Here is a 23,310-nt window from a genome sequence, read left to right on the forward strand (position 1 = left end):
TTTGTCTATATGAAAACTACTACTGGCATGCTTATTTCAAAGTCAGTGTTTTCAAACATGCCCCTCCCTTCCATGTGCTCAGGGAACAGGGTCTGACAGTAAAGGGGGGGCAGGAAGGAAGAAGGGCTGCAAGGGGAAGGGGAAGATGGAAGAGCAGAGGGCAAGGAGACTACCTGACCCCCCAGATTTATTTTCCCTGCTGTAGCAGTGGGAAGGGGACAAATTCAAGGGAAACCTCCAAGAATTAAACACTATACCTAGAAAATTATAACAAATTTATATATTTTCCATATATAGAATCTACTTATTGGGGGATCATCTTATATTCAGGGCTGTCTTATACTCAAGTAAATATGGTTTGAAATAATTTCTGATAAACTGACCATACACACACTTTTATTTTTATTTTTTTGCAAAAAGTGGTAGGCTCCCATCAGCCACTTGGCCTCTTGTGGTCAAGATCAAGTGTAATCACTGAACTGGTGCGGTACCCAAGCCAAAATGGATTTTAATGGCATTGTGTAGTCGAGGGCGCATCCCTGTTCAAATGTACTCTGGACAGACAACCTTGTAATTAGCTTCCCACTGGCCAGCTTCCAGTGGGTGGATCTCAGCTACAAGCCTGCTTTATGGAAATGGGGGACTCCTCCCTAGTTTGCTCCTGCGGCTATTGGCTGAGGGCAAGCGAGACTCGGGAGCATCCAAACTCCAAGTCTCTGGGCTTGGGCCTGCACACAGGATGCCTCCCAAGAGATTTGGAAGTGTCTGAAGCCGCAGGCTGAAAAGTCTGGGGTGGAGGATACTTGCCAGTTGCAGCGCCACATATGGTGTCTGAACAATTGAGTTTTGCTCTATTAAAAGGATCTAGATCTGACCTGGCTAATTTAAGCTGAAATACGAAAAAGTTTCCAAAAGAAAAAAAAATAAAAATCTCAGGCTTTTGGCTAATATCAAATGTAGCAATTTTGGCACCACTAGGAGAATATCAGGGCTGAGTATACTCTTGCTGGTGAAGGCCTGGTATTGCAGTACTTTCTAGCCCAGTGCTAGTTCCCTGTGGAGATAACACCCTTCTGAATTTTCTTAGGGTTTTTTGGGTTGGCTTTTTTGTGGGGGGGGGGTTTTGGGGGGGGTTAAAGGGTCACACAAAAAGGTTTCCCATCAGCATGTTTGTCTAATGTGTTTTACAATCATGCTCAGTGCTGGCTGCATTTAATTAACTGCATAGTTGATTTCTACTGCTGAGCTCATGCTGCTTTTGGCAACAGTTTAACGACAGACAGTGTATTTAGTGAGATTTCCTTGTAAGCGATTATAAAATGAGGGGCTTCCCCCCCACGTCAATTGGGAGAAAAAAACTTGTCTTGTATTTGAGTAAATACAATAACTGTGACCAACAGTCTTAAGTCTTCTTTTGCATAAGTAGAGTTTATACTTGAAAAGGAGGCAGGTTATTTAAACGTTATAGGCCTACCTGAATCCTACAGGCTAATTCATGAAAGACCCTCCCGTCTTTTAATAGTCACATACTTTCATTGATAGATTAAAGGTTTAACTTACTTAAAAAAAACCAAAAAAACAAACAAACAACATTTGGCATCTTAAGTATTCAAACTGAACAAAGAAGCAGAAAAACAGAAGAGAAAATAGATTATAATACTGCCCCTAACCTTATGCTCTAAAAAATATTTTGAAGGCACTTTCTTACATTATTGTCACCAATTTATCCAGGGAAAAATCTTAATTTTCTCTATTTTTATTTGGGGAAATGGACTATTTTTACAGAAGCCCCTCTTGAAAATTAATAAGCCCTGGTTTTAAAATCTACTTTGGAAGAAGATACTGTTAAGCAAAAGGATGAGGTACCATACCTATGAAGTTTCTACTTGTCCTGCAGGCAGGAGGTACACTGGCACTGTTCCCTCAAAGTATCTTACCACATAAGTAAATATGAACTCCTAAATTACTAAAGGAAGACTAATTCACCCAGTGAAATTGCCTTAGAGAGTGGGGCCAAGGTTTCCATGGAGCGCTGGCAAGACTCGCAGCTAGGTAGGCAACTGCTCGAGGGCCAGGGCTGGGATCTTGCAGTGATGACAGCAGGGTCCAGAGCTGGGGCAGAGCTGCGATCTGCTGCCTGCATGTCCCTGCCCAAGATGTGTGGGCAGCAGATCACAGCTCTGCCCCGGCTCTGTACCATGCTGTCACCACCACAAAATCCCAGCCCTGGAGCAGCTCCCAACCCAGCTGCTTGCCCTGCCAGCACTGCTGGGGCCTGTCTCCATAGAAACCCTGGTCGCACACTGTCACGGCTCTGCTGCTCCTTGGGTGTCCGTGAAAAATGGGCTGCAGTGATGTGGGCAGAGGCTGATGAGAAATGGAGTCCGCTGCCAGCTCAATCCGGCCTGCAGGTTGGATTTTGCCTGTCCCTGCCTTAGAGGCAGGTAAAAGGCAATGTAGAGGCCCTTGGTTCTTTGCTAACAAGAATCCTCACTGCTTTCTCAGGGGGGTAGGAGGTATAAGTGATGGGGGGGGGGAGGGGAGGGAGAGAAAACATTTGGAGAATAACTGGGCAAAGTCTTAAACATATCCAAGGAGTCAGAGGCAGTTGTTCTCCCAACAGGAAGTTTATGTTTGAGATCCTTCTGGACTTTTCAGTGGGTCCTGAATATGCAAAAGGAGAGTTATCAGGATGATAAATAAATGTTTGGGGGGCAGGGGGTTGTTTTTTTAAACCAACAAATTTCTCCTACAAGTAAGCAACCATTCGTGACCAAAGTTATAATTGCTGGGTGCTTCTACCCAATGCAGATTAAGAGCAAGAAAAACATTCTCTGTAAAAAAAGAAATAAGGAAGGAAAATATTCTCTTTAAAAATAAACAAATGAACAAACAAAACAAACGAACATAAAACCTCCACTGGTGCTGTGTTAGTTCAGTCTAATATTTCCTTAGAGAAAAACATCTTTAAATGCGAGAAGAATTAAAAGTTTAGCACTGAAGACAAACGCATGCCTCATTGAAAAAGGCACTATAATTTTGTATGTTTGACCCATATGACCTTCTGCCTTGTCCTGACTTGAAGGATGGCTGAAGAAAAACCAAGGATAAGCAGAACATACAGAAGGAATATTGATAAGTAAAGTCTGCCCAAAGCAGAGGGTATAAGAGGAACAAATACTATAACTGTTTATCATATAGATAATGGCTTGTACTTTAAACCCTGATTTTAGCTATAAGAGAAATGGAAATCTATTTATCAGAAGACTAATACAGTGCCATTCTATCAAGAATGCCAAGAATGATGTTGTACAGTCTTTCTAATTATAAGATTTTCAGAGCATTAGATATGGAGCAAAAGGCTACCGGAATGGGATATCAAGTAAAAAAGAAGGCATTTGAAAACTGATTAAAAAAACTCTTATTCCTATTCACTTCCCTTTAGGAGATTAATACATTAATTTCCCTTATCAAACATAACCTCTTCCATTGGGCACAACAGTGTTTTTTCTATTTAACAAAAGATTTAAACTCTATATTAACTAGAATCATTGATGTCACTAAAGCTCCAGAATCAGAGCTCTGTATACTTAATTGCAAGTACAGAGCTATTATTGAATTACCAGTTTGGTACCAGAGCAGTTAAGGCTTCTCACTATGGATCCAGAAGCATGAGTTAGAGCCTCTCTCTGGACTTGCACTGAAAATTATCCTCAGCCAATCCAGCTGTAAATAGATACCTGATCACAACAGTTTGGGAGTCAAACATATCTGGATAAGATAAGAATATATGTGTGTGAGTGTGAGTGTGAGAGAGATATTTTATTGAACCAACTGTATAGTTAGGATAGACTTAGACAATCAGAATAATGCAATGCATTATTCTTCAGTTTTTGAAAGCGTTTCAAAATTTATCCCAACTATACAGTTGGTCCAATAAAAGATAATTACCCACAAAAATACTTGCCTCCTGCGTACTCCCTGGACTATCACAGCTACATCATTCCAACACTACCATATCTGGATGAGATGCTAGCCACAGCATTCCTTTCTGTCCTGTGAGCTACAGAAACGGGTGTGTGTATTAACCATACTACCCCAATTACCAAGTCTCAGTTCAGGTGGACTTTTGACTCCTTTTGTCTTATAGATATACAAAATAATTTACAGATTTCCCAAAAAGAAAAAAATAAAAGATTTTTGTTTTGCCTTGTAATTACATTGCAGAACCCTACATTTAAAAATCACTGAGCAGGTTGTATTTTGCACATTAATAGTGGTTCTTTAAAAATACACTAAAATTTCATTGATATGCTCTGCAAGTGTTTTAACTATTTCTTAGATCACACACAAAGATGCAACAGGAGTTGCGTATTTGGAATTTATTTCAAAATATACAAGAGTCATAGTACGGATGAGAGAGGCTTATGCTCAGAAAGGGCCCACCCCCTTGATAGTACAGCTTTCAAAACAGGTAGCTTAATCACAGAAGAATTTACATTACTCCAAAACTATATTGTTTATGCTCTACTCACACAAGAAGAAACATTACCTTAGCAGATTGTTTCCCTTAGTTCTTTTTAAAGAACCAGTGAATTCCGTACCACTTTCCAAAGGCAAGTCTTATCTACCCTCCATGGAGACAGCTAATCTCCTTTCGAATCTTTCTCTGTTCTGGTTACTTGAAGATTTCCCCTCTCCCTACTACTACTTTTCTTGAAGAAGCATTTTTTTGTTTTGTTTTGTTTTCTAATTTCCTTCCCTCTTCCTGGCTGCCCTATTAAAGCCTAATATTTAAAAACAAAAAAGACAGAAGACAGGGAGGTTCAGTTCTTTAATTTACAAAATGATGTACTAATTTTAATGACCTACACTCTTTTGCTACTGTCTGATGTCTATTCTCTTCAAACTAGTTCTTCAGTGTAAAGTTTCAAAGACTATGTCATTGCCAGCTTAAAGAAGGGTGACGGAAATCCTTTCATTACTCAGACATGTGTTACTTCAGTCCTATGTAGCTCCAGGCTTCCTAGGTATCTTAAAGTCTCCTTCAGCACTGTTCTGACTCAGAAGTTTTTTTTTCCTTTAGCCTCCATGATCTAGAGGTCAGAGCAGAACATGGGCATTCTATTCTGGCTGGCAATTCACTCTCACCCTGTCTCACTTATTAGCTATAAAACTGATATACTACTACTTACATAAAGGGTGCAGCGGGGCTTACTGAATTAGATGCTTGCCAATACATGGTAATAAAAAGAACTATATAATGCTAGTGCAACGGTTTTTTTTTTTTAACCTTTACTCTGGATGTCTCCAGCTGCATATTGCCACATAGGAGATGAGAGACTGTGAAATATTTATGGCTTTATTCCCACCCCTCACAGAGAAATATCATATGAAGCAATATGTTTGATCAGGAGAGAACAGCAGCTGTTACCTGGGAAGAACAGTTATTTCTAGATTTTTTTGAGATGTGTTAACATTGACCTCAAAAGAAGCAGTAAGATGCAATTATATTGTTTCAGCCTTAAAGAAGGTTTAAAGCAGGGGTGGGGAAAATGCAGCCCATGGGCCGGATGCGGCCTGCCAGTCCATTCTACCTGGCCCACGGGTTCCCTAAAAAAATTTAGAAAATTAATAGTTATCTGCCCTTGGCTGCCTGTCATGCAGCCCTCAACGGCTTGCCAAAACTCAGTAAGCAGCCCTCCACCTGAAATAACTGCCCGCCCCTGGTTTAAAGAGATGGCTGGTGTCAAAGCATAAGAGTATGGAATAAACAACAAGCAAATGCAGAATTCCCATTGTTAGTTCACCCAGTTTATTTTTCAACCAAAATCCTGAGTCACAAGTATGGGAAAAATTATTTGGCATTCACCCAAAAAGGAGGTAAATCTATCAAATGCAATTAGTTAAATGTCAAAGGTAAAGAAGTCAAAAGCAAACATGGGAAAGAATTTTCAATATTACTTCTAAATCTATCTTTTAAACATGTGAATCTAATATTCTTCTCACCTTCAATATACCAAGTCAATAAAAAACAAAAAGTCAGTTCAGGCATCTTCCAAGTATGGTACAAAAGAGCACGTTCTCACTTCATAAGATTTCCCAAATATTTACAGTATAACACACATTCATCTTATTAGACTGAATCTTATACATGCATTTAATTCTAATCCTGAAAAGTAAACAGGAACCCAGTACACATCTTAGAACTGATGGTATGTATTGTTTACTCAGACCACTCAATAATCAGACTTCTATTAACTGAAGTTTAATGTGTGGTTTTGTAAAGAAACTTTAAGGAAACAGTATTTTGGGATTCCACAATCATGTCCTATTTCTATGAAATCATTTGGCATTTAGGGTGTTTTAAAAAACAAAAACTGTCAGCCATACACCTTTCTGTTGGGATCCATCAGCTAAATTTGGTTCTTTCTATCTCTCAGAGAAGTTCTACAGGCCAAACTAGGATCTCCACAACTCATATACACCTCCACCATCATTTGTAACAGCTATAAAAACTCCAGGGGGTACATATGCTTATCCCAACCTTCAGAAGATAATAAAAAAAAATAGAATTCATTCTCTTCGATGTTTGTCACCTCTACTACAGATGCCTCTCTTAAGTATCATTTATTTTACTTGAACCGTAACCAAGCCAGTAACTAACAGGGTTCTGGAACAGATACAGTGTCCACAAGTTATTAGAATCACACTGGAAAAAAGTATTTTTGATCTAGAAGCCAAGATTACTTTGCTGCTACTTATTAAAGACTGAACAAAGTAAAAACCCCATGGAGTTCTCTCAAAAAACTCTGTGCAGTCTTGGCATTTCACTGTATTCTACTCATTATTTCTAATAGTGGGGGAGAAAGGCTGTATTATGGATTAAGCTGTAAGATTTTAATTCTAATATGTGGCTGATTCTATTAAGCAAGATACTAATAACCAACAGGAACTGTCTACATTTTCTGTTAATTAACATTGTCAAAGAATTCTATTTTTTTCTCCAAAATAGAGAATCATTTGTTTAGAAGAGATCACAGGGGTCATTTATCCCAAGCCCCTGCACAAATGTAGACTATGCTATTCCTATAAATACTCATTTCCTTATGAAGGAAGGTAAACATGTTGGATCATAACCAGACCCTCACATGATATCCTTTAAATGAAACCATCCTCTAGAATTCCTTCAAGAAAAATAGATGCAACTTTTGAGAGTACTGCTTGTCCTTCCCACCCGCCTTGTAGATTACTAGTGAAGAACTTGAATTTGGCACCTTTAAATACAGAACCTGGACAGCCTCCTTAGCAGCTTACGAGTAACCACAGATCTCTTAATCAATGCTTTACTACCAAAAAACTTATCCATCTCAGTTCTACTAACAGACCTGCTTCTAGAGAAATGCAATTTATGTTGATAAAAGGTGACAACTTTAATATACAGAAGAAACTTAACCATAAGTGAGTAATGAGAACACCCCTAAGCACAGATAAATTCAAAATCCTTAGTACAGCTATTACAGATTTGATTTATACCAGTTCACCATTGTTAAAACTGTACCATAAAATCAATTCCTCTGCTATGCAATGCAAGTGAAGCATATTTCTGCTTATGGAACTGGATGCCTTGTGAATTGTAGCTGTAGCTATCAATTGTCTATGCCATCTAAGAACTAGGAAAGCTGACCTTTGTAACAACATTGTGCAGTAACAGAAAGAGTACAGAATACAAACAAAAAGCTGAAGGGAAAGTACCATTTTCTCTTTAAATCATATATTAATTTAGTTAAAATTTTCTTCGTTAGGATTTCCGGTTGATCTTGGCTTTGTGCGTCTGCCTTCTGGGTTGGAATCACTTGGAGACCAAGAATGTCTTGATACCGGATCTTATACCATACTAGGCATCCTGACAGCTATTAAATAATACAATCATTTTGTAAAATTGTGTTCTCCATCAGCTGTAAAAAGTTCTAGACTGATCATATACAAGTATTTTATAAAGTTATGTTTTTGGTTTTCTTTTACTGGAGTGATCTTACTAGCTTTATATGAAACAGGTATTGAAGACTATTTCTGGAATATATGTGAAGAAAGATTTATTAAACATTTAATAAATTTATTATTTTTTATTATTTTATTAAAGATGTATTAAAAGATTTATTAAATACGTATTAAACCCATGAAGTTTAGAAAATCCACACTTCTAAACCCTGCCTTAAATCAAGCAGCAAAACATTACTAATACACATTTAAAGGAAATATTGGTTACTGTACCCTAAAACTAAAAGAAAAAAATATTCATCATTTAAGCTCCATTAAAGCTCACAAAATATTTTGCTACAGTCACATAAAGAATCTCCTCCATCTTTAAGTGTTATCATCAACATTGTTATTGGTTTATACACCCTTTAACAGTTAATTTTCCAAACCTAGCAGTACATCTAAATCGACATTCATTTATAAGACATTAAGTAACAATATTTAGTTTTTCAAAAACAGGAACAGTACCTGTAAAATTTCTGTTTCTAGCCACATACCTACCAGTCATGTGTAGGATAAGCAACCTCACTATTAGATAAAATGTTCAAGTTTTTAAAACAGCTTTATTACAAATGTTCTTGTAACTGCTGATATTAATACATATTTTCCTAAGGGTTACATGTCTATTTTATTGATCGTTTTCATTACCTGCTTTGACGGACACCTGCTTTCTATTATATTCCCCACTGGTAATGCACCAGCTCTTTTCCCTGTTCTAGAAGAGCACTTCATTCCATTACCAGGATACAAAAATAGAAATAAGCAGATAATTTAAAGAGGATTCAGCTGCTATTTGCTATTGTAAAAGCATGATCCCAGAACAGACTATAAATCTGCATTTCGTAAATGATGACATCACACTATTCTGTGATAATAGTCATGTAATACTGACTTGAGGAAATTGCTTCTAATGACAGCCAGTTGGCAGACATTTCACGAGTCAGAATAAAGAATTACTCTTCAACAGCCGGATTAGAGTATTGTATGCTTGTCATCCTCATTTGTTCAACCATCAAGTACAAGGTTAAATGAAGGCCTCTTCATTTTCACTGCTGAAGATAACTTCTACCTGCATGATTTCCTTTCAATTTAATGCAATAGTAGTGCTGTTTTATTCTAACATAAGCATAATCTATTTTTAAACAAGCAGCTCACAGGTAGATATTGATATAGACTGTCGATTTGACAATTATATTATGAAACGGGATAAAAACGGTACTTCGATAAACTTTACACTTATGTAAACTGTCTTACAGCTAGAGGATCTTTGTCAGCTACTGCAATTTTTAAGGCTACCATTAACATTTATTTTATTTTAAAAAAGGAAGGCTGCTGAAGTATTGCAGATCCCTTCTATTCCTCCTCCTTTTGATGTCACTCACATTTTAAATTTCCAAGATCTTTAGATTAAAGAATTGTTCTTTCTTCCTTTCAAGTTCAGTTCCTCCATATTAATAAAACCCCAAAGAACTTATTTCATTTCTATTTACTTTGAGTTCATATTTATTCACCTTTATTTAAAAACTTTAATAATATAAACAGCCTAAGTCTGTCTGTAATTCTTGATTTGCACTCTGCCTGGCTGACAAACAGCAAATCAGAGCACAAGTGTTCTGACAGAAGGCAGCGCACTGCCATGATGGTGGGGACACAGCAGACGGAGCAGGGTGGGGCAAGGCCAACTGTGCTGGCACCACCCACGCCCTTCTTCCTGCAGGTAACGTGAGGGGGAATGTGGGCCCAATGCCCTGGGGAACGCGGGCCCAACGTCCTGGGCCCAATGCAGGGGGGAAGAGGGCCCGAGTGGGGGAAAAGCCAGCCTAGCCCAACACAGCTGTGGCAGTGGCTGCGGGAGGGAAGGAGCAGGCCTCCTCCCCCCACCCCTCCTCAGGCCTGGGCCGACTCCTCCCCCATGTCAGCCCCAAGTTCACTCTTTCTGTCCCCCCATTGCCACCAGGTCGGCCTGGGCCTGCTGCCCTCCCTGCAGCAGCCCGGCTTCTCCACACCCTCAGGCCCAGGCCCGTTCCTCCCTTCCCCCCACCGCTGCAGCGGAGATTGGGGGGGAGCAGGCTCAGACCCCAAGCAGCAGGAGAGAAGGGGGAGTGGGCCCAGATGGGGTGGGGAGGAGGGCCTGAGGCTCTGTCCCCAAATAGAGAGGTAGCCTAGACTTTTACCTAAATAGAGAGGTAGCCTAGACTCATGAAGACCAATCGCCTCATTTCAGAAGCATTCAGAAGAAATCTCACTGGTCAGACTATAAATATTAAAGAACAAAAAGTAAACTCATTAAGACAGGTATTGGTCTTTTTACATAAATCAAACATTCTGTCTCCAGGCACCACCCTAAAACAAACAGTGCTATTTTTCACCTTGCATAGATTTTGCTTCCTAGGTTTGTAAAATATTTGCATGTGCTGTATTGCAGATATGAGGTTAGTAGCATTTAAGCATCATTAGATAGGTCAAGGTGCGTCTGGTAAGGATACACCACACCTATTTTTAACTATACGAGCATTTAAGTCAGGCAATCAGCACATGTACCTGGAAACATCTAATTCAGAACAGGTGTTCTAGAGGTGGACAGAAAGTAGCAGAGAGACTTCCATATTAGTAAGTTGATATGTATCATTACATATTTATTAAAAGAACATTATGTGGTCATGGCAAATTATACCTATATTAGTAGCTCTCAACCAGGGTGCTCCAGTATCCTGAGGTGCCTTGATCTTTTTCAAGGGTGCCATACAATGTTAGGTGTTAGGTGTGCAAACACGATTCAAAAGATAAACCCAGAGATTTCAAATAGGCATCCACAGTGTCAAAAACACAGTGACATGTTGTGGTCCTGCATTCTTTGCAACAGAATAATTTCTATTATCTTTCTGTAGTGAAAAAATGACTGAAAACTTAAAAACTGGCATTTTTCTGATGGGTGCTTTGAATCTAAAAAGGTTGAGAACCACTACTGTAAGTTACTACAAGAAATATTTGAAAAAAAAAAATCAGCTTTATGTGATAAAGGTTAAAGATAAATATATTATCCTTTAATACAGATGAACCAAACCTGCCTATTGAAATATTTATAAATATGCACCACAGTGTAGTATGCAACAACAAATTACAATAGTTCCTGGAGGATTCAAGCATGGATATTGAGTCAAAAGGGACACAAACTCAGCTAACTGTACCCCATCCCTTCAGAAGCTACCTGTTGAATTTCTGGTTAGAGCCTTTCACATATTAGCAACAGCAGTTATACAGCAATTTTGTTCTGCAGTGAATGTCAGTGGCCCATGATGCTGCAACAAGTAGTACTTTCTAATTTGTTGGGCAACTAGACAACTTGGCTAACAAAACTAAATTGTTCTCTACTTCCATACAACAATACCAAATAGCCCAATGTTAAAAACCCAATCCCACATTTTGCATTATGACAGAAACATTGCATGATTCTTGTTTTGAAAAGCCCTAGAAATGAATTCCAGAACTGAGAGCCTTCAAAACAAGGGGTTCTGCTATGCCTCGCTCATGGACCTCGAGTTCAGCCCTTGGGGAATGGACAGCAAAGAGTATTAAATTCTGCAGCTGCCACTTCAGGCACAGAGGAAAAGCTAACTTAATGATAGTCAATTTTATCCAGAGCCAAATGCAAAACTAGCAGGAAGCACACACCACTATGAACTATTTGAAACAGTTATAGAAATCTGCATCTTTATTTTTTTAATGGGGGAGTATTTAAAATATTTGAACATTAACATATTGAATGTGTGATATGAAAAGACTGTTTAGCCTTTTAAAAAGGAAGTAAAAATATAACTCACTAGTATAAATAAACATGCCATTATATACACAAAAACACAATCAGTACTTTCTTAACTGGCATTTATATTTTTAGGAGATCTGAAATCTTCAAAAAAATAAATGGGGAGAGGAAAGACTTGAAAATAAAAGCTCTCAATGAGAAAAAAGGCAGACTTGGGAGACTGCTGCTGTAAGCCTTTTAATGTTGTTTAGGTTTTCAAATGTGGTAGAAATATTTGATCCTACACTAAAATAAATAGGACTCTAAATGGTACTGAATTCTGCACATATAGCTGTCTCAGGGTAGGATCAGAATCATGCTGTTTGATCTGAAAACTTGTTTTGAAAATGGATATTCATCTTAAAGAACTGCATATTACAATGTATAGACAAAAACCCTGGCTATAAGACTGCTTTAAAATAACAACATAAATTATTAATAGTTTGAACATTAAGTTGAAGAGAAGCACCTCTGAAGTGAAATCTGTAATAAAAATATCAGAAAAACAAAACCCCTTTTCTAATGCTTAACAACTATTCAGATTAACCAGAACATCTGTAAACTGATAAGAGTTCCTGAAGTTTTACTTTACCAAGGTGACGATGTAGAAACATGCTGCGATTAGAAGGCAAAAAATCTGTCTCTTCATCCTCATCTATGGTCTGTCCTAATGAAAGCAGGCTGACCCGTCTCATCTTCAGTAGCCTTGGGGAGCTTTCACAAGTTGTATCTCCAATATCCAGAACCACATCTCCAGAAATGACAGCAGGAACAACTTTTTTTAAAAATTCCATTTTCCTGCTCCTTCTATAGTCCCAACAGCAATTAAATTCAGCAATTTAGCTTCATACAATGCACCCAGGCACTTGTACTAACTTCCTTGAAGAGACATTAAGGTGGACTACTCAAACTACTTTACATATAGTGATATCATGTTGAACCTGGGTGGTGCCAAACACTAGTACGTCAGCTGCCAGCTGCTGGAAGGCAGATTTTAGAGAGGCGTTTACTGCACAGACTGATAAAAAAACCAAACAACAAGCCACCAACTTTAATATACAATGTCTGTTAACTGCTATTAAGTAATGTTTAGCACTGTGATTACTTTAAAAGGAGATGAATTTATAATTATACATTAAGTTTATTTTTTATAGTTACATAGCTCTTCATTTTAATTAAGGGCGCAGGGAGGAGTATTCATCTGCATTCAAAGATAACGCTTATCTTTTAAAAAGTCCACTCACCAGCTTTACAAACAGCATTACTAACTCCAGCATTACATGCCTTAAACCAGTTATACTCTTTGTACAGTAAGCAACAGTGTCAGCAACATTTTATTATGCTAAAAAAGTATATTTTAGCAGGGTTCTTTTACCATTCTCATCACCAGAATACCTGAGCATCTGAGTACCTTAAGTAATGTTACTACACATCTGTTCACATGCTGTTTGATCCCTCATCTCCTCCTTAGGGGGTAAAGCACGGGCAACTGAATGCCTTGTTTTGGTAGGCTTTTAGGGTGCTTTAAAAAAGAAGAGAGAGTGTGTGTGTGCGCGGGAGAGAGAGAAGTGTTGCTATCCATGTATTTATGTTAGAGAAAACACTATCAAAGTAATGGAGACTTATTTGGAAGAGAAAGCATTCAGATCTATAACTGAAGAATCCCTTTGCATTTCTTAAAACACTTTTCACAAGCTGGATTTAAAAAACAAACAAAGCAATATATGATTATATCTACGAAGTAAAATAACCTAAAGCTAAAATAAGAGGTCTCATAATATGCTAAGGAATAAGTCCTTACCCCTCCCATGACCTTGTGGAAAACATCAGACATCATTCAGGTATATTTTGTATACTACTAGTTATTTTGAACCTCTGTTACTGAAAAGGCAACCAACTTTTAAACAGTTATTTTCATCAACAAAGCAACTCATTATCCAAGTCATATTTTCAAGACACCTCAAAATCATTCATACTAACCATGTTCAGCTTTTTAATATATTGCAGTAACTATATTTTATAATGTACTCTTTTTAAGACAAGATGTTTTCTTATTTTCCTTCAAGTTTAATTCAAGCATCAAACAAACGGCATAGCCTGCTGCACATATAAAATTCTAGTCTTTAAAACTGAATAACTGGTTACACGGGTGTTATTGTGCAACTGTAAAATTAAGGTACCATCTTCCAACTCAGCCACAAAGAATTTCACAATGCACAGATATTAAATTAATGCTAAAAGTTAATACATCAATATATCAATATTTATGAATTCTAAAAAAAAGTTTTCCAACTTCCATATTCCAGTGAAGCAACTGAAAATGTAGATCTTTAGAACAAATTTTTTCCCCATTAAATATGCTATTGGAATTAGCTCAATTATATAGAAAAATACAGACTATAACATTAAATCTAACTTTTGATAGTTAGATATAGTTTCCTATATTATCACTCGCACAAAAAAGGTGACCTCCCTCATGAAAGGATTAGTGATATGCTGCAAAGAACTGAAAGTAGTTGCATGAATAGGAAAATGCAGAGAAAAATGCTCAGGCAAAAAAAAAAAAAAAAGCGTGTAAATTTCCGGTGTCTCCATCCTAACCTGAAATAATTAAATAGATTAAGTGCTGCATAGAGAATTGGCAATTATAGGCCAAGGATTTCTTAAAATATAATCATCTTTTATATCCCTAGGCTCAGATGTGTTTAGTTTACTATTTTTACAGATACCCAATGAAAATATGACCCTCTAAACATTACTATATGTAAGCCATCTCTGGGTGCTTTTAGGTTACCAGCTCACGTTCTATTACATGTGTTACACTCAAGAACATTGGCATTATGCTGAAGCAGGAGGGATTTTTTCCTTCCTAAAACAATTTGTGCCTAGAAGAGCACGGTGCACCGATAACTTTTTAGAATAAGTTTAAATGCATTTGTGAGTCTAGCTGTGTTTCCTGCTTCAGACAGCATTCTATCAGGAATTAACAGACAAAACTAAAATTATTAATAAGCTATTATAATTAATTTGAAAGTTCCCCAGTGGTGTGACAAACATATTAAATGCCCTTTTTAATAGACCTACTTAACATGCCAAGTGCATAAAATGCCCTTTAGAACTTACCATACCTTCAAAGTCAATTCATTTATCCTGATTTTTGAATCTGGGGCTGATTAATAAGGAAGAACTTCTGGACCTAAACCAGAGTCAAATGAACTGCTTTATCTAAGGAAGAAAAAAAAAAAAATAAAAATAAATAAATAAATAAAATGTTGAGCTTCTACTGTTAAATATTTACACTGAATAGTCAGACACTAGTCTGAATATTTATAATTTTGCTTTCTTTTAAAGTTAAAACCTAGCATTTAGTGTATTGGATGCTAGCGTATTAGTCAACATAATGGATGCTAGCGTATTTGCCAGCATCCAAACAAAGATTTAAACAGACAACCTTTCAAAAAAATGTAAATTCATATGTGTAGCCTCCAAACAATAAATAAGCACCTTGCAAATGTAGAGTAGGCAAATGTATAAATTAAGCAAAAACTAGACCTTCAAATAAAGTTTAAGTTAAGGTAAAACAGAATGCCTGATACCCATGACTATTAAAAATTAGATTGTTCAAAAAGGTACTGAAACAGAGCTCAAGTGTTTTAATAAGTCAAGTTGTAATGTCCTCTCCAGTGGTTCTGTACATATGGAGGAGAACAGAACAATCAAGAATAATAATATCCTAAGAAAATTTATCCACTGATAGATAATCAAGTGGAAAGCTTTACTGCACAAACAAGAACCTAGAACAATTTTCTACAAAATATAAACTGCAGGTTCCTGTCAACTTGACTGTATATACAGTTTCTAATATTTTGAGCATAAACTGACTGTGGATGAATTTAGGTTGGAAATCAGACCATCATTATTACTATCAGCTTTGTAATGGCTACCCAATAAGAATGGCAGCAGCAAAAACCAAAAACCTTCAAGACAGACCTTGATCAATTTACGAACAGGATTGTGTGATGTTTAGCCCCTACCCAAATCATGGAGGCTGCCTCGGTTTTTCACAGTCACGGCATGGTGTCTGGAGCCATTTTCACAGCACATCATGGCACCTCCTCCTTTCCCCCCCCCCATACCTTTCATTGGCTGAGGAGCCCTGGAAGTCCCACCCCACCCTGGAGATTGCCAGATAGCTAGATGGCTCTCTCCAGCAAGGGGCAAACTTCCAGGGCCCCTTGGCTAATCTCCACCCCACTTAACCTCTCCCTCCTCCCCATACTCCAGGACGCCAGGGCTTCCCATGCTTTTCTGTTTGCAGCAGCTCCCCCCTCCACTGCTCGCTTCCTTTTTTGCACTCTTTCACATGGACTGGGATTTTTCACAAGGGACCTACCAAATTTGCAACTTCCATGGAAACTGCATAATCGTGAATTTGGTAGGTCCCTACCAATGTGGTTTGCTTGTAATAGCAGAGAACTGGATTTGATAATCCAGGAGATCCCTTCCAGCCCTAGTTTAAGATTGTGGAAGGGACAGAAGATAGAGGCTGGAGATGCCATGTTCCCAGTCACACTGCTGTATAGGCACTGCAGTCAAGTTTAAGACTTATATTATGTTTATATTCAATTGTCACAATCTTCCTCTAGAAACTGATAAGTAATAGTACCCTGATTCTACAGATGAGGACACTAGTACAGTTTAAGTAGCCTGACCACAGCTAGAGAGATGCCACATTAGAGCAGAAGTTAGAAAATGTATGTATGTTTTTACTCTGCCGCCAGATTAGTTCACTAGGCCATATCACTGAACTGCCCCCTCCTCTATTCAATACTTAATGTCATGTTATTGAATTGCTTCCCCTTTTGGCTAGAGGTCATGCTATTCAGCAGAGAAGCCAATTCCAATGCATCTCTAGCGCTGCACACTCTCCTAGATTTTCCCTAAAATGTTCCCTAAAATTCTTTTACATGTGCACCCAGGACTGCAGCACACTGAACCAGGGCAGTGCACCCCCAGCTGGCAGGGGGCCACAAGGGTTAGCCTGCCAGCCCAGGACTGCTCCGATACAGCTCAACGTGGTATGGAGGGCCTGGCCGGAGCATGAAGGTGCTTCAGTGCAGGGCTAGCCAGCAGCTAGGGCTAGCCACACTGAAGCACCCTCATGTCCCAGCCAGCCACCTCAGCACAGGTATAGATGCAGATGAGGAGTGAACTCCGCCATAGGATAGTACTTTTATCTGATAATACCAACCTACGGCTGAGTTAATTAGTTACTCCAGCTGGATAGCTCCACACATACAGAATGGTAAAATTTTACTGCAGAGCTAACTAGGCAACTCTGTAATAAGCGTCTCATGTAGGTGTGCCCACAGATCCCCAGAGAACAGCCCTTGCAAAGAACCAGTGAACATCTGAGGGGACAACTGCCAACTTTTCAAATCAATAAACCAATACACACTAGTGCCCAATGCCCCTCAAATAGGTCTAAGGGAACCTGTAGACACCACCCAGTGAAACTCTGCCTGCAGCCACAAGACAGCAGATGGTCTGGCAGATGGATAGCTTAGCCATAAGCCAAAAGTCTCCCTCTGTCTGAGGAAGGGTGTTTGTGCCTGAAAGCTTGCAAATAACTTTTTTCCATCTATTTAGTTGGTCTAATGAAAGATATCACACATCTACCCAAAGAACCTTGCCTGCCTATGATTTTAGGCCAACATGGCTACAGCCAACAATGCTTGAGTATAAAAAAATTGGATAGATGCTGCCATACCTTCACCCTTTAGGCCCTTGCTTATACTACTATTCACAAGTATAGAATGCTCACTCTGAAAATGAAAGGATCCCTACAGGAGTTTCCCTGGTCATACTGGGAAAAGGAAAGAAACAATGGGAGGAAGAGGTTTCTTATTAGTTTTTTCTCCCCCAAATCTTGAGAGGGGGAACTTCCCTAAGTTAAATGATGTGTTACTCTGCTTAGTGGTGTAGTTGCCTCCAGTACAGGCTAGATGAATGGACTTTAAGGTGGACAGAAAACTGGCTGAAGCATCAGGCTCAGAGGGTAGCTATCAATGGCTCAATGTCTAGTTGGCAGTCACTATCAAGTGGTGTGCCCCATGGATGAGTCCTGGGGCCAGTTTTGTTCAATATCTTCATCAACGACCAGAAAGATGACAAAGTGCACCCTCAGCAAGTTTGCAGAGGACACCAAGCTGAGGGGAGTAGTAAATACACTGAAGGGTAGGGCTAGGATTTAGAGAATGCTGTCTGAGACATCTGGACAAATTGGAGGATTGGGCCAAAAGGAATCTCATGAGGTTCAACAAGGACAAGTGCAAAGTCCTGTACTTAGGACAGAACGATCGCATGCACCAGCATAGGCTGGAGGTCGACTGGCTGGGCAGTAGCTCTGCAGAAAAGGAGCTGGGGATTACAGTAGACAATAAGCTTAATATGAGCCAACAGTGTGACCTTCTTGCCAAGAAGGCTAACAACATGCTAGGCTGCATTAGTAGGATTATTGCCAGCAGGTCAAAAGGAAGTGATTCTTCCCCTCTGTTCTACACTGGTGAGGCCACATCTGGAGTACTGTGTTCAGTTTTGGGCCCCCCACTATAGAAAGGATGTGGACAAATTGGAGAGTCCAGCAGAGGGAAACAAAAATGGTGAGGGTGCTGGGGGATGAGGGAACTGGGCTTATTTATTTAGTCTAGAGAAAAGAAGACAGAGAATTTAATTGCAGCCTTCAACTACCTAATGGGGGGCTTGAAAGGGGATGGATGTAGACCGTTCTCAGTGGTGGTAGATGACAGAAGGCCTCAAGTTGCAACAAGGGAAGTTTAGGTTAGCTATTAGAAAGAAGCGTCTCACTGGGAAGGTAGTAAAACACTGGAACAGGTTATCCAGAGAGGCTGTGGACTCTTCATCCTTGGAGGTTTTTAAGACCTGGCTAGACAAAGCCTTGGCTGCGATGATCTAGTTGAGCTAGTTGAGGAGGGTCTTGCTTTGACCAGGGGGTTGGATTAGATGACCTCCTGAAGTCCCTTCCAACCCCAATTTTCTACGATTTTATAAATCACATGACAAATTGCATGACACAACAAGTTAAGATTGCAGTAAGGAGCTCCGGGGTCAAGTCTGCAATTTAAATATTACATACTTTAACAATATTATATCAAGAGGTTTACTGAATATAATATGAGCCTGTTCAAACTAAAACAAATAAAAGCTTCATTTGATGATAAAACAAGTCAGGGAAGAATTGTTTCCTTCCTCAAAACAGGGCCAACCTCTGATCTCTGATATAATTTTGCAAAGTCTTCACAATCAAAACACCATGGACTCTCCAAACAATACAAAATTATCACTCTTATTAGACCAGAACAGTGGTGTCCAACTCATTTGGCCCCATGGACCAAGTGAGTGGTACAAGACTGGTCCACAGACTGGATCCAAAACACAGAGCCAGACCATTCCATAGAACTGGAATTGGGCGACATCAGCATTTATTACTGTTGCTTCTAGAGCCATGGCAGCCACTGTCCCTCCTGCCAACAAATGTCTAGCCCAGCAGACAGCACTGTAGACCAGATGTTGCAGTTCTGCAGCGCAGATTATGAGGGTGAGACTCTCTATGGATTCAAAATTTAGTGACAAGATATGCCTCAGCAACATTAATTGCCATGGCTCTTGGAGCTGCAACAATTAGCTGCCCCAAATTTCTGGACCTCTATATCAGTGACATGGGCTCCACAGCCCAAGTCTTGTACATTCGTAATCTAGAATGGATAAGCAATACCTGAATGATGGTCCAATTACCATACACAGCAAACTACAAAATTACAAGACCTGTATTACCATATTTCTTTAAATACAAAATGACCTGAAATTTAAGACACCTAAATTTTTTTATTCTCAAATTTAACAAAAAAATAAAGCATCACATAAAAAACACCAATGATGCATACAAGAGCTTCTTTCTCGCACACTTTTTTTCCCTTCAATTTAAGATTCAGGAAAATTCTGGAAGAATGTTTTTCCTTTTTAAAAGTGCATTATATTCAAAGGAATACAAAATGCAGGAAAAATGCAATCACTGTTTAACTCAAAGTCACTGTTAAACTGTAAAAAATGCATACATGATGTCTCCAATATATTTTTCCTCCCCCTTCTCTCCAGGTATCTCTCCACTTTCATCCCCCTTCTCTCCCCCCGTCTCTCACCCATTGACGACTCAATCTACATTTGCACTGACTACCTGTCTTGTATGCATACCAGCCTAGCCACTGGCTTCTTTACTTTTCATTCCATCCAGAAAGAGCACACACCAACTGCTGAAACTTCCTTAGCCTGACGAAGGGTTTTTGAACCCAAAAGCTTGCCTAATAATTATTTTCCAGCTATTTGGGTTGGTCTAATAAGGTATCAGATTCTTGTCTGCATATATTTCTCCTAACATTAATAAATACAAACATTGATTGAAATTTATTTTGACCTAATTGAACTGAAATTTATTTCGAGCGTAGGAGTTCAGGATACAGCCTCTAAATCAGAACTTCCCGGACTTTAAGACTAGGCACAAACATTCATAAAGCCTGAGGCAGAATCAATCTAAGTTGCATGGTTTTCTGTAACCAGTGTAGTTTAGATTGGTAGTGAACAGAATCCTTTGGTGGGGGTAGGGGCAAATCATTGACTAAGTTCTGCCAGTTTTAAACCAAATCTGTGTGTACCCAATTTCTGTTACAGGTATGGACTGGTTTTGCGTACCGAACCACTCTTCTGTTCCAAGTATAAACCAGTTTACAATCACTTAGTGGTAAAACTATAATGTCTGTACCTGGCCTAAGAGTTAGCGGCTATTACTGGGAGAGGAAGAATGGAAAAATCCTGATCATACACTGTTCACTTTCCCCTTCAGTATTCATTCTCTGCCACCATGTGACAGAGGGTACTGGGCAAGATGGACTCAGGATCCAACCCAGTTAAGTGGCAGCTCTTGTGTTCTCCCTGTAGAAATAAACAAGTAAACTTTGTCTTATCAAAAAGCTTTTTTTTTTTTAAATCTAAAAACTGTGAAATCCCTATATGAAGTATACAAATTAGCTAAAGAGAAAAATATGACTAAAAACTGTCTGCAAGAGATCTTTGAATATTCTCATAAATAAAAAAATGGACAAGCAGGAAATGCCTGGTAGATAACACATCTGGTTGCTCAAATATTTGAGGCAGATATGTGGATTATTAATAATTTTTTTACTCATTTCACATGTGATATGGCACATTTTTCCTATGATACTCAGAATGCATGATGTTATGATAAAAGCTACTAAGAACTTCCTTAAACATGGAACTAGGGATAGGGTGGAGAGAGAAAAAGATGGAAGAGAAAACATGTACACTGCATTTTTAAGAGGTAGGGCATTCAGCTTGACTTCGAATTAAAGTTAATTACATAATAACAAGGTTTTTCTCCCCTTGTTCAGTGTGTTGAATAGAGAAATGTACATTAAAAGAAAATTAAACACAAAAACCAAGTCAGTGTTACACAAGTGTTACACATTTCCCAATCAAAATAATATATTCTCCCCGTTTCTCCCATAAATGGAACAAAGCTAAAGCAAGTAGTTTGGTGAGAATATGACATTCATGGCATTCTCCAAGGCCCTGCAAAGCTCCTTCACTGATGAAAAGTGCTGAGCTTCCATAGATTTTGAGAGTAGGACAATGTTGAACTCGGCACCACATGCACCTACCACCCCAAAAGCTAGCCAATGGATACTAACACTTCTTCAAACATGAATCCTCCAATTTTTCCAGACTACTATTGTGTAATCACTAGAGTCATACAAGGTCATCACAGTTCCCAAAAGTATACAAGTCTGGGTAGCCACTGTACAAAGGCTCAGGACCTTAAAATATTTAGGAGATGCACTATTTTAGGGCTGAACTGCTTGCTCCTTCCACAAAACAACAAAAATTCCTTGCGCAGGAAAAACCTTTCTATCACCAATTCTCATGTGAAATATGAAACATCACAAGAAGCATAATTCAACATCCTGCTTGTCATTAGACACCTTCAAGGTAAACAGACTGCTCCAATTGTTATCCAGGCCTAATTTGCATAAAGTTAAATTTTTCCAACCAGGAGAATTTATACGACCCTCGAGCTCTCCTGTGAAAGATGAATTTTCACTGTGACCGGAGAGAAATTTTACTATCTTTGGCATTCTCTTATGCCTGTGGAAGGGCGTATATGCCCAAAAGCGTGCAAATAAAGAAAAAAAAAATTTGCAACTGTCTAGTTGGTCTAATAAAAGATCAAAGTTTCATATGGCAAGGGGGAGGATGAGTTTGGGAGAAAGCCCTATTTTGTATGTATGGAGATTTACAAAATTTAGAATGAGAGAAATTCAGTTTTCAGGAAGAAGATAATCAGGGCTCCAATTAAACATAGCTACATCAAGTGAGCAATCAATACACACACTTCCACCTACAGAGGCTCAGCATTAGGACTATGTGAAATGGCTAGGTCTCATTTTGATTTCAAATTTGGCCGTTTTGGAGGACTGATTCATTTTGGTGTTTTGGATAACTGCTCCATTTTGATTCGGCTGAATCTGTTGCAGAGTTTCAACGCTGTTTCGGAGATTCGGCAGCTGTCACATCACGCAGATGCAGCACAGCTTGGCAGGGCTCCATGCGCTGTCTGGGAGCTGGGGCTGCTGGGGCCAAGCGGTGCTGGAGCCGCCCCAGCTCCCAGACAGCACATGGCGCCCTGCCGAGCTGTATTGCACCCACATAATGTGACACTTGCCGTGCAGCTGCCAGGCGGGGGGGAGGGGTTTGAGCCCCGCTGTCCCCCAGTCCAGAGGCTCCAGTCGCCACTCCTGCAGCTGGTGAGTGCAGGGCTTTTAAAAAAAAAAAAAGTGTCAGAAGGTTGGGCCAGGCGATGTATGGGGCTGGGCAGGGCAGCCATGAGGGCTTCTCCCACGGCTCCCCAAGCTGTGTTTGGCTATGCTGAGCAGACTCAAGTGCTGGCACTGGCCCCAGCTGGCAGTGGCAGCATGTTGTCATCCCGCATGCAGATCCAGGGGCCCACACCCTCCAGGAGGGTTCCAGGGCTGTGCCGAACTCCTCCGGGGGGTGAGGGCCCCCCGATCTTTACACAGGATGACAGCAGGCTGCCGTCCCTCCCCCACAGCACTGGGATTGGAAGGGACCTCAGGGACAGGTCACAGACACTGGCCGGCTATAGTCCTTCCATCCCTCTTCTCCAATTGTCTCCCCTGCAAGCCAGGCACCAAAACATCCAAAACATTACTGAAATGTTTCAGATGGTTTCGTTTCATTTAGGAGATATTTCGGAGCCTTCCGTTTAGTTTCAGATTCGGTATTTCAGGTGCCAAAAACAGGCCAAAACACCTCAGAAATGAAACGGGTGCTGAAATTTCACACAGCCCTACTCAGCA

General features: G+C 39.4%; 1 protein-coding gene across 4 annotated transcripts in view; it reads right to left on the reverse strand.

The window, feature by feature from the left end:
• Positions 1–23,310, reverse strand: part of FRYL (FRY like transcription coactivator) — a 323,785-nt gene that overhangs the window by 238,833 nt on the left and 61,642 nt on the right. The window contains exons 1-2 of one of the 4 annotated variants that reach the window (XM_059721718.1): positions 20,679–20,816; positions 14,971–15,067 (exon numbers count right to left, since the gene is read on the reverse strand). The exons of 1 other annotated variant lie outside the window; for it this stretch is intronic. The gene's annotated coding sequence lies outside the window, so the exon portion shown is untranslated. Of the gene's footprint in view, positions 1–14,965; positions 15,068–20,678; positions 20,817–23,310 lie in introns of those variants that run through there. 2 more of the 4 variants (XM_059721716.1, XM_059721717.1) reach the window with 2 other exon arrangements.

Source organism: Alligator mississippiensis, chromosome 2 (assembly GCF_030867095.1).
Source record: "Alligator mississippiensis isolate rAllMis1 chromosome 2, rAllMis1, whole genome shotgun sequence".
Classification (NCBI taxonomy): Eukaryota; Metazoa; Chordata; order Crocodylia; family Alligatoridae; genus Alligator; species Alligator mississippiensis.